This window comes from Ambystoma mexicanum, chromosome 6q (assembly GCF_040938575.1).
Source record: "Ambystoma mexicanum isolate Mex_15411 chromosome 6q, UKY_AmexF1_1, whole genome shotgun sequence".
Lineage (NCBI taxonomy): Eukaryota > Metazoa > Chordata > Amphibia > Caudata > Ambystomatidae > Ambystoma > Ambystoma mexicanum.
Window position 1 is genome coordinate 1,676,546,744 of NC_090937.1, and position 15,167 is coordinate 1,676,561,910.

The following is a 15,167-nucleotide window of genomic DNA, read 5'->3' on the forward strand; positions in this document are numbered from 1 at the left end:
ATGCTGGGTGGGTGGGGGTTCAGGGGGACATGTGTCGGGGCCTGCTGGTAGGTGCCCGTCAATGCAGGGTGGGTGGGGGCGCAGGGGGACATGTGTCGGGCCTGCTGGCAGGTGCCCGTCAATGCGGGGTGGGTGGGGGCGCAGGGTGACATGTGTCGGGGCCTGCTGGCAGGTGCCCGTCAATGCTGGGGGGTGGGGGTGCAGGGGGACATGTGTCGGGGCCTGCTGGCAGGTGCCCGTCAATGCAGAGTGGGTGGGGGTGCAGGGGGACATGTGTCGGGGCCTGCTGGCAGGTGCCCCTCAATGCTGGGGGGGTGGGGGTGCAGGGGGACATGTGTCGGGGCCTGCTGGCAGGTGCCCGTCAATGCTGGGGGGTGGGGGTGCAGGGGGACATGACTCGGTGCTCACTGTTGCATGGTGACATGTGGGCTGGCTGGGGGGCATGGCCAGGGTGGATGGGCTGCCTACAGGACATGACCAGGGCTGCAGGGTAGTCCCCTGTGGTGTGGGCTGCCTGCAGGGGCTGGGGAGGGAGTACAGGGCACACCTGGGAGGACACACACTGCAAAATCATGTTTGAAACTCTCCGCGCACCCCTCAGAATACACATACCCCACTCGCACAAGGCCTGTCGCGTGTGATTCTCCATGCGCACCCCCGAAATACACGTACCCCGCTTGCACAAGGCCTATCGTGTGTGATTCTCCACACGCACCCCGAAATACACGTACCCCACTCGCACAAGGCCTGTCACGTGTGATTCTCCACGCACACCCCCGAAATACACATACCCCGCTCGCACAAGGCCTATCGCGTGTGATTCTCCATGCGCACCCCCAAAATACACGTACCCCACTCGCACAGGGCCTATCGCGTGTGATTCTCCACGCGCACCCCCGAAATACACATACCCGCTCGCACAAGGCCTACCGCATGTGATTCTCCATGCGCACTCCCAAAATACACGTACCCCGCTCGCACTTGGCCTATCGCGTGTGATTCTCCATGCGCACCCCCGAAATACAGGTATCTCGCTCGCACAAGGCCTATCGCGTGTGATTCTCCATGCGCACCCCTGAAATACACATACCCCGCTCACACAAGGCCTATCGCGTGTGATTCTCCACGCGCACCCCCAAAATACACGTACACCGCTCGCACAAGGCCTATCGCGTCTGATTCTCCATGCGCACCCCCGAAATACACGTACCACACTCGCACAGGGCCTATCACGTCTGATTCTCCATGCTCACCCCTGAAATACACGTACCCGCTCGCACAAGGCCTGTCACTTGTGATTCTCCATGCGCACCCCCGAAATACATGTATCTCGCTCGCACAAGGCCTATCGCGTGTGATTCTTCACGCGCACCCCCGAAATACACGTACCCTTCTCTACGCGCACCCCGCTGCGAGCAGGGTTTGTGTATTCGGAGGGGTGCGCGGGGAGTTTTACAGACGTTTTCGTGGTTTGGGGGCTGTATGCTGGTCCACTGGCCTGTGTGCCATTTACGGGATTTGTGTGCTGTTCATGGCGCACGGGGCAGGGTTGGGGGCGTAACTGGCGCTGCTGCAGGTTCGCTGCGCCACTCTGCGCCACGGCTCGTTATGGATGTTAGAATCCATGAATACGCTGTGCGTGGAAATGGATTTTGGCACACACGGCTGTCGCAGACTGCCGCACAAGCACACTGTGCGCCAGCCGCGTGCACCACTTGTGCGCTGATTGCTATGAATTACCCCCTTTATCTTTTAACAAAAAGGAATTACATTTCCATCTGGGAGGAAAATTAGATGCATGAGACCATTCTAGGGTGTTGCTGGCTGGGGCATGGTCAGAAATAGTGATAGGGCCAATTTCTGAATTAATTGAGGAGATTAGAGAGGGATTGAAGAATATATAATCTAGTCTAGAAAAGGATTGATGTGGAGGGGAAAAGAACATGAAATCTTTGACTTCAGGATGACAAAATTGCCATGCTTGTTCTGAATTCAGGTTTTCTAATAAATGAAGGACATTTTTGTAGGATTTGGAGTTAATAAGATGGGAGGGGATTTACGATCAAGAGAAAACATCTACGACTTGATTTGATTGAAATCTCCACAAATAATGTAAATAATAAAAAATAATAAAATATGTTTCTGTATTGGTCTCAATTTGAGATTAGACCAAAAGAGGGGGCCATAGATATTCACCACAATTATTGGTATAGTTAATAGCGTTCTTTTTCTTCATTAATTAATGTAAAGGTTAAACGTTTATTAGTCAAAATTGAAACACTATCTTTTTTGTTTACAGCATTGGATAAGAGTATGACTCCCCCATGAAGCTTTGACCTTCTTGTTCTCTTCACCCGAATCTAAATGTGTTTCTTGAAGACCAGCGAGATCAACCTTGAGTTTAGTGCGATGAGAGACAACTTTGCAGCACTCGATGGGATGATTTAAACCTTTTACATTCCAGGTGATGAGTTTAATAGTCTTTGTACATCATAAATGGAGTGTTTAAATGACCGTTATTGTAGATAACATCGGAAACTACATTCAAAGGCGCATTAGTCCAAATAAAATTTTAAATGAGCTAGAAATTAAATGTTAACAGCTCTGTCTAGTTGATAATTTGATAAACCAGGGGAAATATGTGAGGAGAGAAACATTTAGAAAGTGGAGGGATCAGACATAAATAATAGTTATTGATATAGAGCAATTTAATGTGGGAATGATGAGAAATAAGAATAAAGAAGAGGAAAGGGGTCCACATCAGGTAGTTATGGATAAAGAATATTGTGGGGGTTTCAAGGGCACACAAAAAAGTGCAACACAAAGAAAGAGTCAACTGAGAAGAGAGAATCATGAAACTGCTGTGTGATGAAAAAGGACAACACACATATACAATAATATCTAGTCATTTTCATGCTGGATGAAGATAATAACTAGGGAGAACATTCAGAGCTTAAGTATTCCTTCGATAGGCGGGGTGGAAAGAAATAGATAGAAGCGTTCAAGCCAGTAATGCTGAGAGAGTAGGTTCTCTGTTTCTTATGGATGATCTAGATTTGCCTCTGGAGCAACTAGGGCTGCAAGAGGGATCCAAAGGTATAGACGTTTCAAACCTGCTTTCTGGGATGCTGTATTTGCTTTGTCTGTTCTTTGTTCTTTTGAAGAGTGGCTGATGTGTGTGATGATCTGATGTAGAGGCACAAGTAGGAGATTCCGAGGAGGCTGAGAATTCCATGGAGAAAGGTTGAAGTTATTGAAGTAGGCTGAAAAGATCAGTAGGGTGAGTGAATTCCTTCATGGGGCCATCTGGAATTTTCATGATCATTTTAGCGGGGTCAAGTAGGCCATATCTAATGCCAAGGTTTTTCAGACGAGGTCTCATATCCAGAAATCCTTTCCTTTTGGCTTGAGTAGACTTTGAGAAATCAGGAGAGATAAAAATGTTATGGCCTGGAAATAAAATAGGAGATTTGTTCTTGGCTGCAATTAGAGTTTGCCGCGCCTGTTGGTGCTTAGGAAACATGCAAAGAATGGTCTGGGCATAGAGTTGTTGGTAGATGATCGAGGTCTAATTCTGGGAGCTTGTTGTAATTCTAAAGGAGGATTGAAAGTAATTCCATGTGCTGCGGGGTTCCAGTTGATGAGAAAATGTATAGGGTCATCCAATTCAAGTTTTTCTGGGATCCCATAAAATCTGACATTGTTTCTATGATTCCTATCTTCCAATTCAGTAACATTGAGTTCCAGCTGAAGTATTTTGTGTTGCATATTTTCGAGGCCTTAAACTCTGTCTTTAACAAAAGCTATTCTTTCCTCAGCATCCCCCAATCTGCCAAGTACTCTTTTCATATCAATCTTAAATGCTTTAATTTCCTCTTGTATATTAGAAGATCTGGCGTCAAGTGTAGTAATTGAGGAGCAAATACCACTAAGCTCTTCAAGTATTTTTTCCATACAAGTGTTGAGAATAGGATTATCATATTGAGGTTTAGTAGTGTCAGCCATAGTAACTGTGTAGTATCACACAATTATTAGAACACATCGTTTATAGGCTGATAGAGTACATGCAATATTATGTTTGGACACTGGGTGTCAGCACTGAGTAGGCCATGGCTAGCAATCTGAAGCCACGATGTAAAGCGGCGCGTCACGCCGACAAACATGTGGAGAGGGAAAGAAGAAGGGACCCCAGCGGCCTGTTTCCCAGTGACAACAGTTTGAAAATAAGCAAGCCGCTGCGCTCCCGCTTTTGGTTTGAGGTGGTTTAATATCTCAGAGCAAACGGTGGAGGAGTCCTTCAGTCAGCTAACGACAATTAACCGCTGATGCGTGGAAGCATGGTGGGCGTTCCAACCGGAGTAGCGAGGCTGTGTCGGGGAGTTGTGCTCATGGAACGGCAGTTTACCTCAAATGCATCCAGCTGGAGAGGTGTTGTGGTCTGCCATTGCTGGAAGGCAGCTTCAGTTCAGATGATGAGACATACTTCAGCAGAGCGCCAAGTAAACTACATTCATAATTCAGAGTCAGACATAGGTGGAAGTAGGCAGTTGGTTACCCTAGTGTTCCACAGTTCTTTTTTTACAAAAACAAGTAAGTAAATATGTTAATTTTAGTGATTATAATTCTCTGTCAGCGGGAGCTCCTCATTCATGCAGCCATCTCAGTTTCCGCTTGACCCCGCCTTGGCATCACTTTTATATTTTTTCTAGGACTGGACCTGCCTTATCTTTGCTCATTGGATTCCTTTTATGTTCCGTCTCGGTCCCTTTGCGCCGAGTCACGATTTCTACTAACTGTTCCCAAGCTCCCAGGTACACAATCTCATTTTCATGCTTTCTCTTTGCTTGCCCCCAAACTATGGACCGCTTTGCCCCAACATATCTATCCCCTTATGCTAATTTCTGTTCTCACCCTAAACTCAACCTACTTTCTAATATCACTGAACTCTGCTTCTGTTGGCTCGTTATTATGTATCAAGTGTTTTATCCTGCTCATTTATGCGTTGCATGAAGGGTGATTCCTAAACAACCAGGCCTAGAAAAAACAACTTGCTAGGGAAAAAGGCTGGGTGCACCCTTTTTTGAGAAGAACAAGAGCTTTATTTTGTATCAAAAAGGAAAGGCGGACCGGGCATTACAGATCCACTGTCTCAGAGCGCTCTCTCGTCTTCAAGGTGGTGTCAGGTTTATAAAGGTACAAGTCGTCATTCATGACACATTCAATATACAGTGTTCATCCCCCACCCTCATTGGCTGCCACCTATATAGAAGCAAATCTCTGCCAAAAGACTGGCATTAGTTGATAAAAAACACTTCCACCACCAACACCTTTCCTAGCCCTTCTGAAAATCCCAATTCTTTATTCCACTTCGCCCCGGTCACCCAAGAACTGGTACGTAACACCATATCCAAACTAAAAGCCTCCAACTGCAAAGGTGACCGTGTACCAGCCAAACCAGTGAAAGCTTGTGCAACTACCCTCACCCCCACCATTAGCAACTTTATCAACTCCTCCTTCAACACCAATACAGTACCAGCTAGTATTAGGGGCCTGGGTCACCCCTCTTCTAAACAAAACAACATTGGACCCCACAGTACATACTTATTATCGGCCAATAACAACAGTCCCCTTCCTCCTTAAGCTCATAGACAAAATAGCATACACACAGATTCAATCACATCTGGAACAGAACCAGCTCCTAGGAACCAGACAATCAGGCTTCAGGCCTAACCATCGCACTGAAAGGGCCCTCCTGGATCTCAAAATCCAAATGGACACTATCAGAGATTCAGGGAAACTCTGTATTCCAGGGACACCATTTAGTGGGTAAAATCCTTCCTTGCTGAACGGACCTCTTGAGTGACCATAGGCAAGGAAGCTGCTGATCCCATACCAGTACCCATAGGAGTACCCCAGGGTTCTTGCCTCTCCCCAACACTCTATAATGCCTACACAAAACTCCTCTTCTCTGCGCTTGACGACATGGGTGTCATCTACACCAACTTTGCAGATGACACCCAGATCCTCATACCCATCTCAGGGAACTACGGCCAGGACAGCTTAACTATCAACAAAATATACGCCATCATCCAGAACTGGATGGCACTAAATAGCCTGTCTTAACGATGAGAAGACAGAAGTCCTCATTGCGGGATCACCAACTAAAATGGCACCCCTTCATGCAGACTACTACTCTATCAACATTGACGGCACTCTGATCCCAGTCCTCAAGCAGGTAAAAACATTAGGCGTATATCTAGACGCTAACCTCACCATGACCAAACATATCAGCTCCCTGTCATCATCCACGGCTTGCACATCCAAACTGATCGCACTAAGTCGACAATTCGTGACGCCGAACAACTGCCTCACACTGTCTTGAGCCTTGGTATTATCTAAGTTGGACTATTGCAATGTGTTGCTACTAGGGACTTCTAACACCAACCTCAGCAAACTGCAACCTTTGCAAAATAAAGCTTTAAGTGCAGCATTAGGGATAAAAAAAAGGGTGCGCACATCTCCAAGATTAGGAAGGATGCCCACTAGCTGCCCATCAAAGCCAGAATCATCTTTAAAACCCTCTGCATTGCGCATAAATGTCTTGCCAAAAAAGCCCCTTTATATCTGAACAACACCCTACAGAAAAAAGAAAAGACCAGAACACTGAGATCTGATAGTCAACTCCTAGTGTCACCCCGCTACAACAACACCAAAGCAGGGGGTAGCAGCTTTTATGTCCTAGCCCCTAAACATTGGAACTCCCTCCCCATCAACATCGAAAAAGAGACTTCCTTTTCAGTTTCAAAAAGCAGCTAAAGACATGGTTGTTCAACCAATACTAGTACATTGCAAAACCGATACTAGTGCAACCCCTTCTGCTTCCTGTAAATATTGCTTAATACTGCTTTGAATGATTTTCTGCCTGTAAATAATGTTTGCACGCTCTTCTTTTTTTCTTCAAATGTATGACCAATTACCAAGATGTCTGTATCTACGCCGTGATACCCCAGGGTCTGGGCGTGTAACAAATGAAAAAGACAAATAAATAAAAAATAATGGATACATACAGTCCTCCTTCCAGTTGGCTATGTCGTCTTCTCCTCTATCTTCACCACACGTGGGTAACAAGCTCGACCACCTTGAGACGCTGCAAAACGATTGATTAAACTCAAATAGTACCATCCTGTCTGTACTCTGTGAAAAACCTTAAGGTCTTTCCCAACCTCCTCTCCCGGGAAAGGGCCATCGCTTTTGGATCCCGACCCTTGGAGTGGACAAGCGAGGGAGGATCACATGAATGTAGGGTCTCTGGGGACTGGGAATAGAATACCAGAAGGCGAGACATGGTATTCCCCCTTTCCCAGTTGTGCAGCATCACACTCTTCTCCGGCCCTCATGGGGTATTTTCAATATTATCCTGTCTCCCACTCCCCTTTTCCAACATGCACTGGGACGAGGAAGAGGCGACTGAGAGTTGGAAGGATTACCCATGGGAACAATATTGTGGATGGAGAGGCCTGCATTCCACCATTAACATGTCCCGTTAATAGAGTCAGACAGAGTCAGGCATTTGACACTGACCATACACACCTGACTACAATTGTCCGCCAGCTAAGGTATAAAAGGCAGAGTTCTGCCAGATTAAATGAGTGAGCTGGGCTTACTGGATGGGTCGTGGGAGCCAGGGAGCAGGAGGCTGCAGCTGGCGGAGCCTGGAGGATACAGTGGAGCACGGGACTCTGAGCCGCTGACCCAGTGTGTCAGAGGGGTTGCAGCATGGCAGAGTGTCAGAGGGGTTGCAGCATGGCAGTGTGTCAGAGGGGTTGCAGCATGGTGAGGGAGCTATGTCTCCAGGGAACTGGTTCAGGTGTTGCTGTATCCTTTTGGCCGTGTCCAGGCCAGTACTCATTCCCCTGAGAGGGGTCCACTTCCCATGGGTCCCTTGGGGGCAGGCAGTGAGACCCTGACCTCAACACTAAAATCTAATGAGTCTACCAGCCAAGATCGCGCTAGCTGGTGAGTTTACATTGTGTAGAGAAACTCAGTAGCGTTCAGGAGGCTGGAGAGGGAGTGTTTGAATGATAACGTGTAAGCGGCACACTAGCAAAAAAGCAAGAACGAAGAAAAGGAAAATGTGCACGAGCGTCGTGAAGAAAAAGTAAGGACAGTGTGAAATATGAAAGAAGAATGAGAAATTAGAAGGCGCGAGCGACCTGAAATTAAGTAAACTGAAAATAACAAGGTGCGAGTAGCACGAAGCAATGTGAGAGAACGAAAGTAACGCATGCAAGCGACACAAAGGGAAAAGAAGGAGAAAGTGTGCAAGAGGCATGACAAGGCAGAAGTGCCACAACAAACTGTGCAAAGGGCACTGGAGAGGCAGATAAAAGTGTGCATAGGGCACAAAGAGACAGAAAGTGCCTAAAGAGAATAGAAGAAAGAAAAAGACTCTATGGAGAGTGGGCCGTGTATCCGAGTGGTCGCTCATGGGGAGGAGTAAAAGCCCAGCATTCTCAAAAGTCTCTGATATTGCCCCAGTGTTAAAAAAAGAAGGTATACAGCGCCACTTGAGTGAATGTGGAACAGGGGGAGCTACACTGAGAGCGAAGTGGGAGCGAAATTCCTTAAAGTGAAGGAAAGGCTGATAAGAAAACCCACATGACAAGTTTTGAGAGGTACACCCTGACAAGGTGAACCTTTGATAATTTGTGTTTGTATTGAGTAAACTTTTGGGATGACAAGAGGGGCTTACACTTGGGGAAGGGAACCCTGAGAGGCCCAAAGGAAGCTGTAAGAGACATTGGGCCTCAATACGAGTACAGCGGTAGCGGATTAACGTCACTGGTAAGGATGCCGGTGCCGTTAACCCCCTACCGCCGCTTTCCGAGTTCCCTTAGCGGGTCCCACCAGGACCGGCTGGTTTTACTAGCCACTGTTAGCGGAACCCGCTAAGGGATCAGGGCGCTAATAATGGGCCTGCTATTTGCGGGCCCGTTATTAGCCCCTTCCCCATTCCCATTGAGCCCTATGGGGGCTCGAATGGGAATGGGGAATGGTTTTCAGAATGGGGACTTACTGGGTCCTCCAAGGTTAGAATGACCCGGTAAATCCCCATTCCGACTACCCGGACACGGGTTTGGAGGCAGCACCATGGCTGCCTCCAAACTCGTAATGACCCCCATTCTTTTTTTGTGAAGGGAATGGCCTAGGATTGTGGATGGGAACCCGGAGTCCTGAACGGAACTGTCACTTTTCTTTTGGAACAAGAGGCGCCAGAGCTTGGGGAAGGGACCCCTAAGAGACCCAGAGACATTGGGCCTCATTATAAGTTTGGCGGTAGCCTTGCCGGTAAATCCTGCAGGCTGCCGCCAGACTTGCGAAATGGGCAATTACCGGGTCATTATGGCCCCGCTGGACCCGGTAATTGGCCATTCGCGGGTGCCGGAATTAAATACTCCCCATTCCCATTTGAGCCGCACAGGGCTCAAATGGGAATGGGGAGGTTGGATGCACCGGCACCATTCACGAATGGTACTTGTGCATGCGATATTCTCTGCTCGCGAGTACTGTTCCGCCAGCCAGGTCAGGCCTGGCGGGCAGAAAGGCACCTGCGAGCAAAACTCGTAGTTTGCATGTCCGGTAGTCACGCCGCCGGTACCTTACCAGCGCCATTACTACCGGACTGACAAACTTGTAATGAGCCCCATTGTGAACTATATTGTCTTGCTGCAAGGGCCCTACCTGGAACATACCAAGGACACCCCTTTTTGAGCTGAACTGTTTCTTTGAACTGGCAGAACTAACCCTGGCGTTAAGGCTGTCTGAATCCAGCCTTCGTTGACATTTCTTTTTTTTATGACCATTTTTCTTTTAAGAAGTCCCAACATTGCATTTGTTCTAGGAGTCAGGGCAAGCATAGATTATGACACAGACGGATTTTGGTTTTGATCTTATGGACATCAACAGCCTTTAGAAGCATCACTTGAGGGAACGATCCCATTATCGCTAGTGCCAGTTTGACATTACACCAATCCTATTACTCTCTCTGGATACCCACCTATCTCACAACGCCTCACCACATGATGTGCACCTGGTTATCACCATGAACTGATGCCATCGAGGGCGCCTGGTCATTGTGAGCACCGCAACTCTTTTCTCATCCCAGACACGCAGGCGCCTCCATCATGCCTCCCCAAAGAATTGGCCTCAGCCTTTGCTCTCCCTGGTACAACTCACGGACCTTGTTGTTACCTGCTCTCCCCTGTATCAGTTCCCCGTCTCAAGGAATAGGCCCAGTGTCCACCTGGTGAAGGATTTATTCCTACACATCTGGTAGTTGAAATAGAATGGACATTATCTTGGGGGTGCTGGTGTCCTAAATCTCGGTTCATGTTTTGGCAACCCACGACCCTTGCCCCAGTACCCATGAGTACGGCCTTTGTGCTGGGCTGAGGCCCGTCTCCCATTTTGCAGCTCACATTCCTAACTAATTGCTCATAGGTCTGTGCATATGCATCTTCCTTGCTGTGTCTGGGAATTGGAATGTGCATAATCAAAGCAAAGGATGAGGTCTCGTTGTTCAGTCTTTCCAACACAGCATGCGGGAGTTCAGGCCTACTTTTAAATGCATTGTTAAATCGTGTTCTAAACATCACACACATTCAATATGTTCTACGTAGCAGTCAGTACTGCAAGTTCACTGGTCAGTTTCCCCACTATAATCTCCTGATGTACATCTATTTCCCACCCATCAACTCTACCCATAAAAGTCCCCCGGCCTCCCACACGGTCCTTTGCACATTCTCTGTATTTTAATATATTTTCTGCAGCCTGAACCATTTGGGAGAGGCAGCAGTCTGTAAGTGCATCCCAACAGGCGCTTTGGTGAAAGTGCCTTATAAATAAACAAAATACAGATGGTGCCAAAGAGCTTACCTTCAAATGGGAGCTTTAGTGTATAATTCACTTTAATGCTTTTGGAAGTGGACACAGACTTTGTACGTGATGGAAGCTCTGTGTGTGGGGGGGGGGGGTCTTTCACTTGGAAATGTCCCACCAGTGTCAACTGACTAAGAATGTAAACATAAGAAGGGTGTGCAGGTACTTATTCATTAGCATTTATAGAGCGCACAGCAGCCCTTAGGCATTGTAGCGCTGAAATACCACAAGAGATGTAGTACCTCAGCAACTGCACGTCCTTCCGTTCATGGCACCCAGGTCAGCCTGGATGTGATGTGGGCAATATGCATTTCTAGAATGTATGCAATCCCAATCATAAGAGCATGTGTACAGAAATGAGCAGACAAAAACTGCACTGAACGACCTCTAAATATTACAATCGATTTTGCACGAAAAACCTGCAGAATTTCGTCTCCAATAAGTGACATGCAACATTGACCAAGACTAGAGACCTAGAATCTCTCTCAGGGCCCAAGTCTCGGGCCTAAGATCGCTCTCAGGGAACCTCCGGCCACATCGGACTAGCAAGCGAGCCTCAATAGGTGAACATGGCAACACTCCCCAACCCTGGGCCTAAGATCGCTCTCAGGGAACCTCCGGCCACATCGGAGTAGCAAGCGACCCTCAATAGGTGAACATGGCAACACTCCCCAACCCTCGGGCCTTAGATCGCTCTCAGGGAACCTCCGGCCACATCGGACTAGCAAGCAAGCCTCAATAGGTGAACATGGCAACACTGTCCTAGCCTTGGGCCTAAGATCGCTCTCAGGGAACCTCCGGCCACATCGGACTAGCAAGCGAGCCTCAATAGGTGAACATGGCAACACTCCCCAACCCTGGGCCTAAGATCGCTCTCAGGGAACCTCCGGCCACATCAGACTAGCAAACGAGCCTCACTAGGTGAACATGGCAACACTTCCCAACCCTGGGCCTAAGATCGCTCTCAGGGAACCTCCGGCCACATCGGACTAGCAAGCGAGCCTCAATAGGTGAACATTTGTATTTATTTTTATTTTGGTTGGCTGACAAAATTCAACCTTTCAAAAACTCATGTCATACAAGTCATGTTATCATACAATTTCATCTCTATTTAGATTATTCACATATACATTTAAAACCAGGTTACAGTAAGACAGCAAATAAAATAAATTCAAAAAGAATCAGATAGAGACAGAATAGGCCGACTGCTTACCATCTATATAGATAGTTTCTCACTGTCAACATCCTTTTGACAACTGCTTAGAGTAGATGTTTGTAACAAAACCACATCAAGAAACTGTACCAGAGAACAGCGCATCTCGACTACAGAAGATGGAGTACGAGACATGCAACACCAGCTCAGAAGCGTCACTTCGAAACTCAAACTGCTGGAAAGCCAAGTTGAAGACGGTGAGGGCCACTCAAGGTGCAATAACGTGCGCATAATTGGCATACCTGAGAAAGCTTAAGGCCCCTGCATGGAGCTCTTCCTTGAACAATGGCTAACAGACCTATATGACCTGAGCTCCTTCTCCAAGTTTTTCTCTATAGAACGAGCACATAGAGTACCCACGGGTAGACCAACGCCTGGGGCGCCACCACGCACAGTAAGATTCTTAAATTACAGGGACCGAGACGCCCTACTGCAACTGGCACGGACCAAAGGCCCGATCACCTTCAACGGCTCCAGGATCGCCTTCTTTCCGGACTACACGAGAGAGGTGCAGAAAGCGAGGCAGTCTTTCCACCTGCTGACACGAATCAACACACTCCCTAAAATTGCGGCCGCGGGGTCGACTCGCAGCCACACGTTAGAGGGGCCCCCACCCTCTAAGAGACACATCAGAGAGTAGCCCCAGTGGTGCTAACCCCTCATCGCACACCGCCGGGGACTAGCATACATGCACAAGTTGAGTTTATTGCATGTAAGGTGTCCAGTTGACACACGTGGTTTTCTAGGTTCGGGTGACCGATGCTTCTAGTTGGGAGGAGTATGGGGTGGGGGGTAACGGGTTTGTTAAGTTTCATTACACAAGGGACACGCCGGACACGAAACATATCAGGACCAATCAGCACCAGCATAACTTATGGGCACAAGCTCGCGAGACGCGACACATCGTCATCGGCGGCACACGTATCCACTCCCATAAGCAGACATGGTATCACATAACAACACTGCTCATGCCCTTAGAACACTCCGGCTCATGACGTGGAATGTTAATGGCCTTGGCAATGCTATCAAACGGCGCCTGGTTAGGCAATTCCTTAATAGACGGGCACCAGACATAGTGCTTCTGACTGAGACCCATCTTGCGGGCACGGAATGCACCCTGTTCAAACGCACAAACTACAAGCTGACACTCCACTCAGGCTTCACGATGGGATCAAGGGGAGTCATGGTCCTGTTTCACAAAAACCTTCCTTTCCAACTCACCACAGTGCACCTGGACACTGGCGGCAGATACGTATTTGTGACGGGCACGTTGTGGGACCAATCCATCGCACTGCTAGCCACCTATGCACCACCAACCCAACTGGACCAACTGCTCACAGACATTGCCCCGCTGATCACGAATGACACTTCCAACCTGCTGGTTCTGGGTGGAGACTTCAATGAAGTCATGAACGTAACTTTAGACCGCTCACATTTACGCAACAGGAACCCCAACGCAACTACCCGACTCGCCACATTCACCAATGCACTGGGTCTATGCGATTCATGGAGGAAACTCCACCCAGACACTAGGGAATAGTCCTTCCATTCGGGGCCCATGCCTCCCTATCTAGGCTGGACTACTTTTTCGTCCAAGCCTCAGATCAACACAAGGTACAGGAAACAGACCTGCTCCCTAGAGGCATATCTGACCACTCCCCGCTTGAACTGAAAATCACAACATCCAGGCCGATTCCCCCGCCGAGCTAGCGACTAAATAACTACTACTTGGGGGACCCCGAGCTAGTGGATAAACTCCAGGAGAGCACAAACACATACTTTGAGCTTAATACACAGTCTGCTTCTAACCCTGAGACGCTGTGGGAAGCCTACAAGCAGTGCTAAGGGGCGAGCTAATATCATGGACGACTGCCCAAAAGAGAAAGCATCTCAGCAAGATTCTTGAAGCAGAACAGCAAGTGAAGCAGGCAGAGGAAAAGCACATAAGCGAAGACACACCGGACACAAACCACACCCTGCTTCGAGCACAAAAGAAGCTCCAAAATACAGCAATGGATAACGCAAAGCACGCACATACTGCGATGCGAGCGAGAATCTATGAAATGGGAGATAAAGCTGGGAAGATGCTGGCATGGCTAGAAAGGAAAGAGCAAGGGCGCAGCCATGTCTTGCGGCTGGAGACAGGAGAGCAAAACACTTGTGTAACGGACCAGGACATAACACAAGGCTTTGCAGAGTATTACGCAGAACTCTATGAGGCACCCAGGACTGGAATGGATGCCTCGATCATGGAGGAAATTGCCATCCCTACCTTAAATGCGGCGCAGCAGGAACTACTGGAGAGAGACGTCACGGAGGACGAGATCCTAAGCGCCATATCCAGCCTCCAAACCGGCAAATCCCCAGGTCCCAACGGCTTCCCGATCGAGCTATGGCGGAAGGTGGGGACCAATGTGATCGCTCCGCACCTGGTACGGATGTACCAGTATGCACGTGAAAAGGGCATTCTCTCACCTGACCTACGTGAAGCAACGATAATAGCGATACCCAAACCGGACAAACCCCCCGAAACCTGCAGTTCATACAGGCCTATCTCACTTATCAACAGCGAAACAAAGATACTCGCCAAAATACTAGCAGACCGCCTCCAACAGGTTATTCCCTCTCTGATACACCCGGACCAGTGCGGCTTCATGCCACGGAGATCAACACGCATGAACCTTTACAGAATATATTCAGCCCTGGAAAGAGCCCACAGCATACAAGGCCACTTGGCCTTACTTGCAATTGACTTTGAGAAGGCCTTCGATTCAGTGAGATGGGAGGCCATCTGGGACATAATGCACCGTATGGGCTTTGGCAAGAACTTCATGAGCTGGGTACGCCTACTATACAACTGCCCAACCGTCGGAACCAGGATCAATGGATGGCAATCAGATCCCTTTGGGCTGGGGAGAGGAACGAGGCAGGGCTGCCCACTGTCAGCCATGATCTTTGCGATCGCAATAGAACCCCTGGCAATTCTCCTGAGAAACACACCTGCCTGGGAAGGCTT

General features: G+C 48.4%; 1 protein-coding gene across 2 annotated transcripts in view; it reads left to right on the forward strand.

Moving 5' to 3' along the window:
• The window catches only part of LOC138517036 (zinc finger protein 84-like), a 115,257-nt gene that overhangs the window by 86,307 nt on the left and 13,783 nt on the right, over nt 1-15,167 (forward strand). Inside the window, exon 4 of one of the 2 annotated variants that reach the window (XM_069632550.1) lies at nt 2,300-2,464. The exons of the other annotated variant lie outside the window; for it this stretch is intronic. The gene's annotated coding sequence lies outside the window, so the exon portion shown is untranslated. The remainder of the gene's footprint in view (nt 1-2,299; nt 2,465-15,167) is intronic. 2 annotated transcript variants of the gene reach the window in all.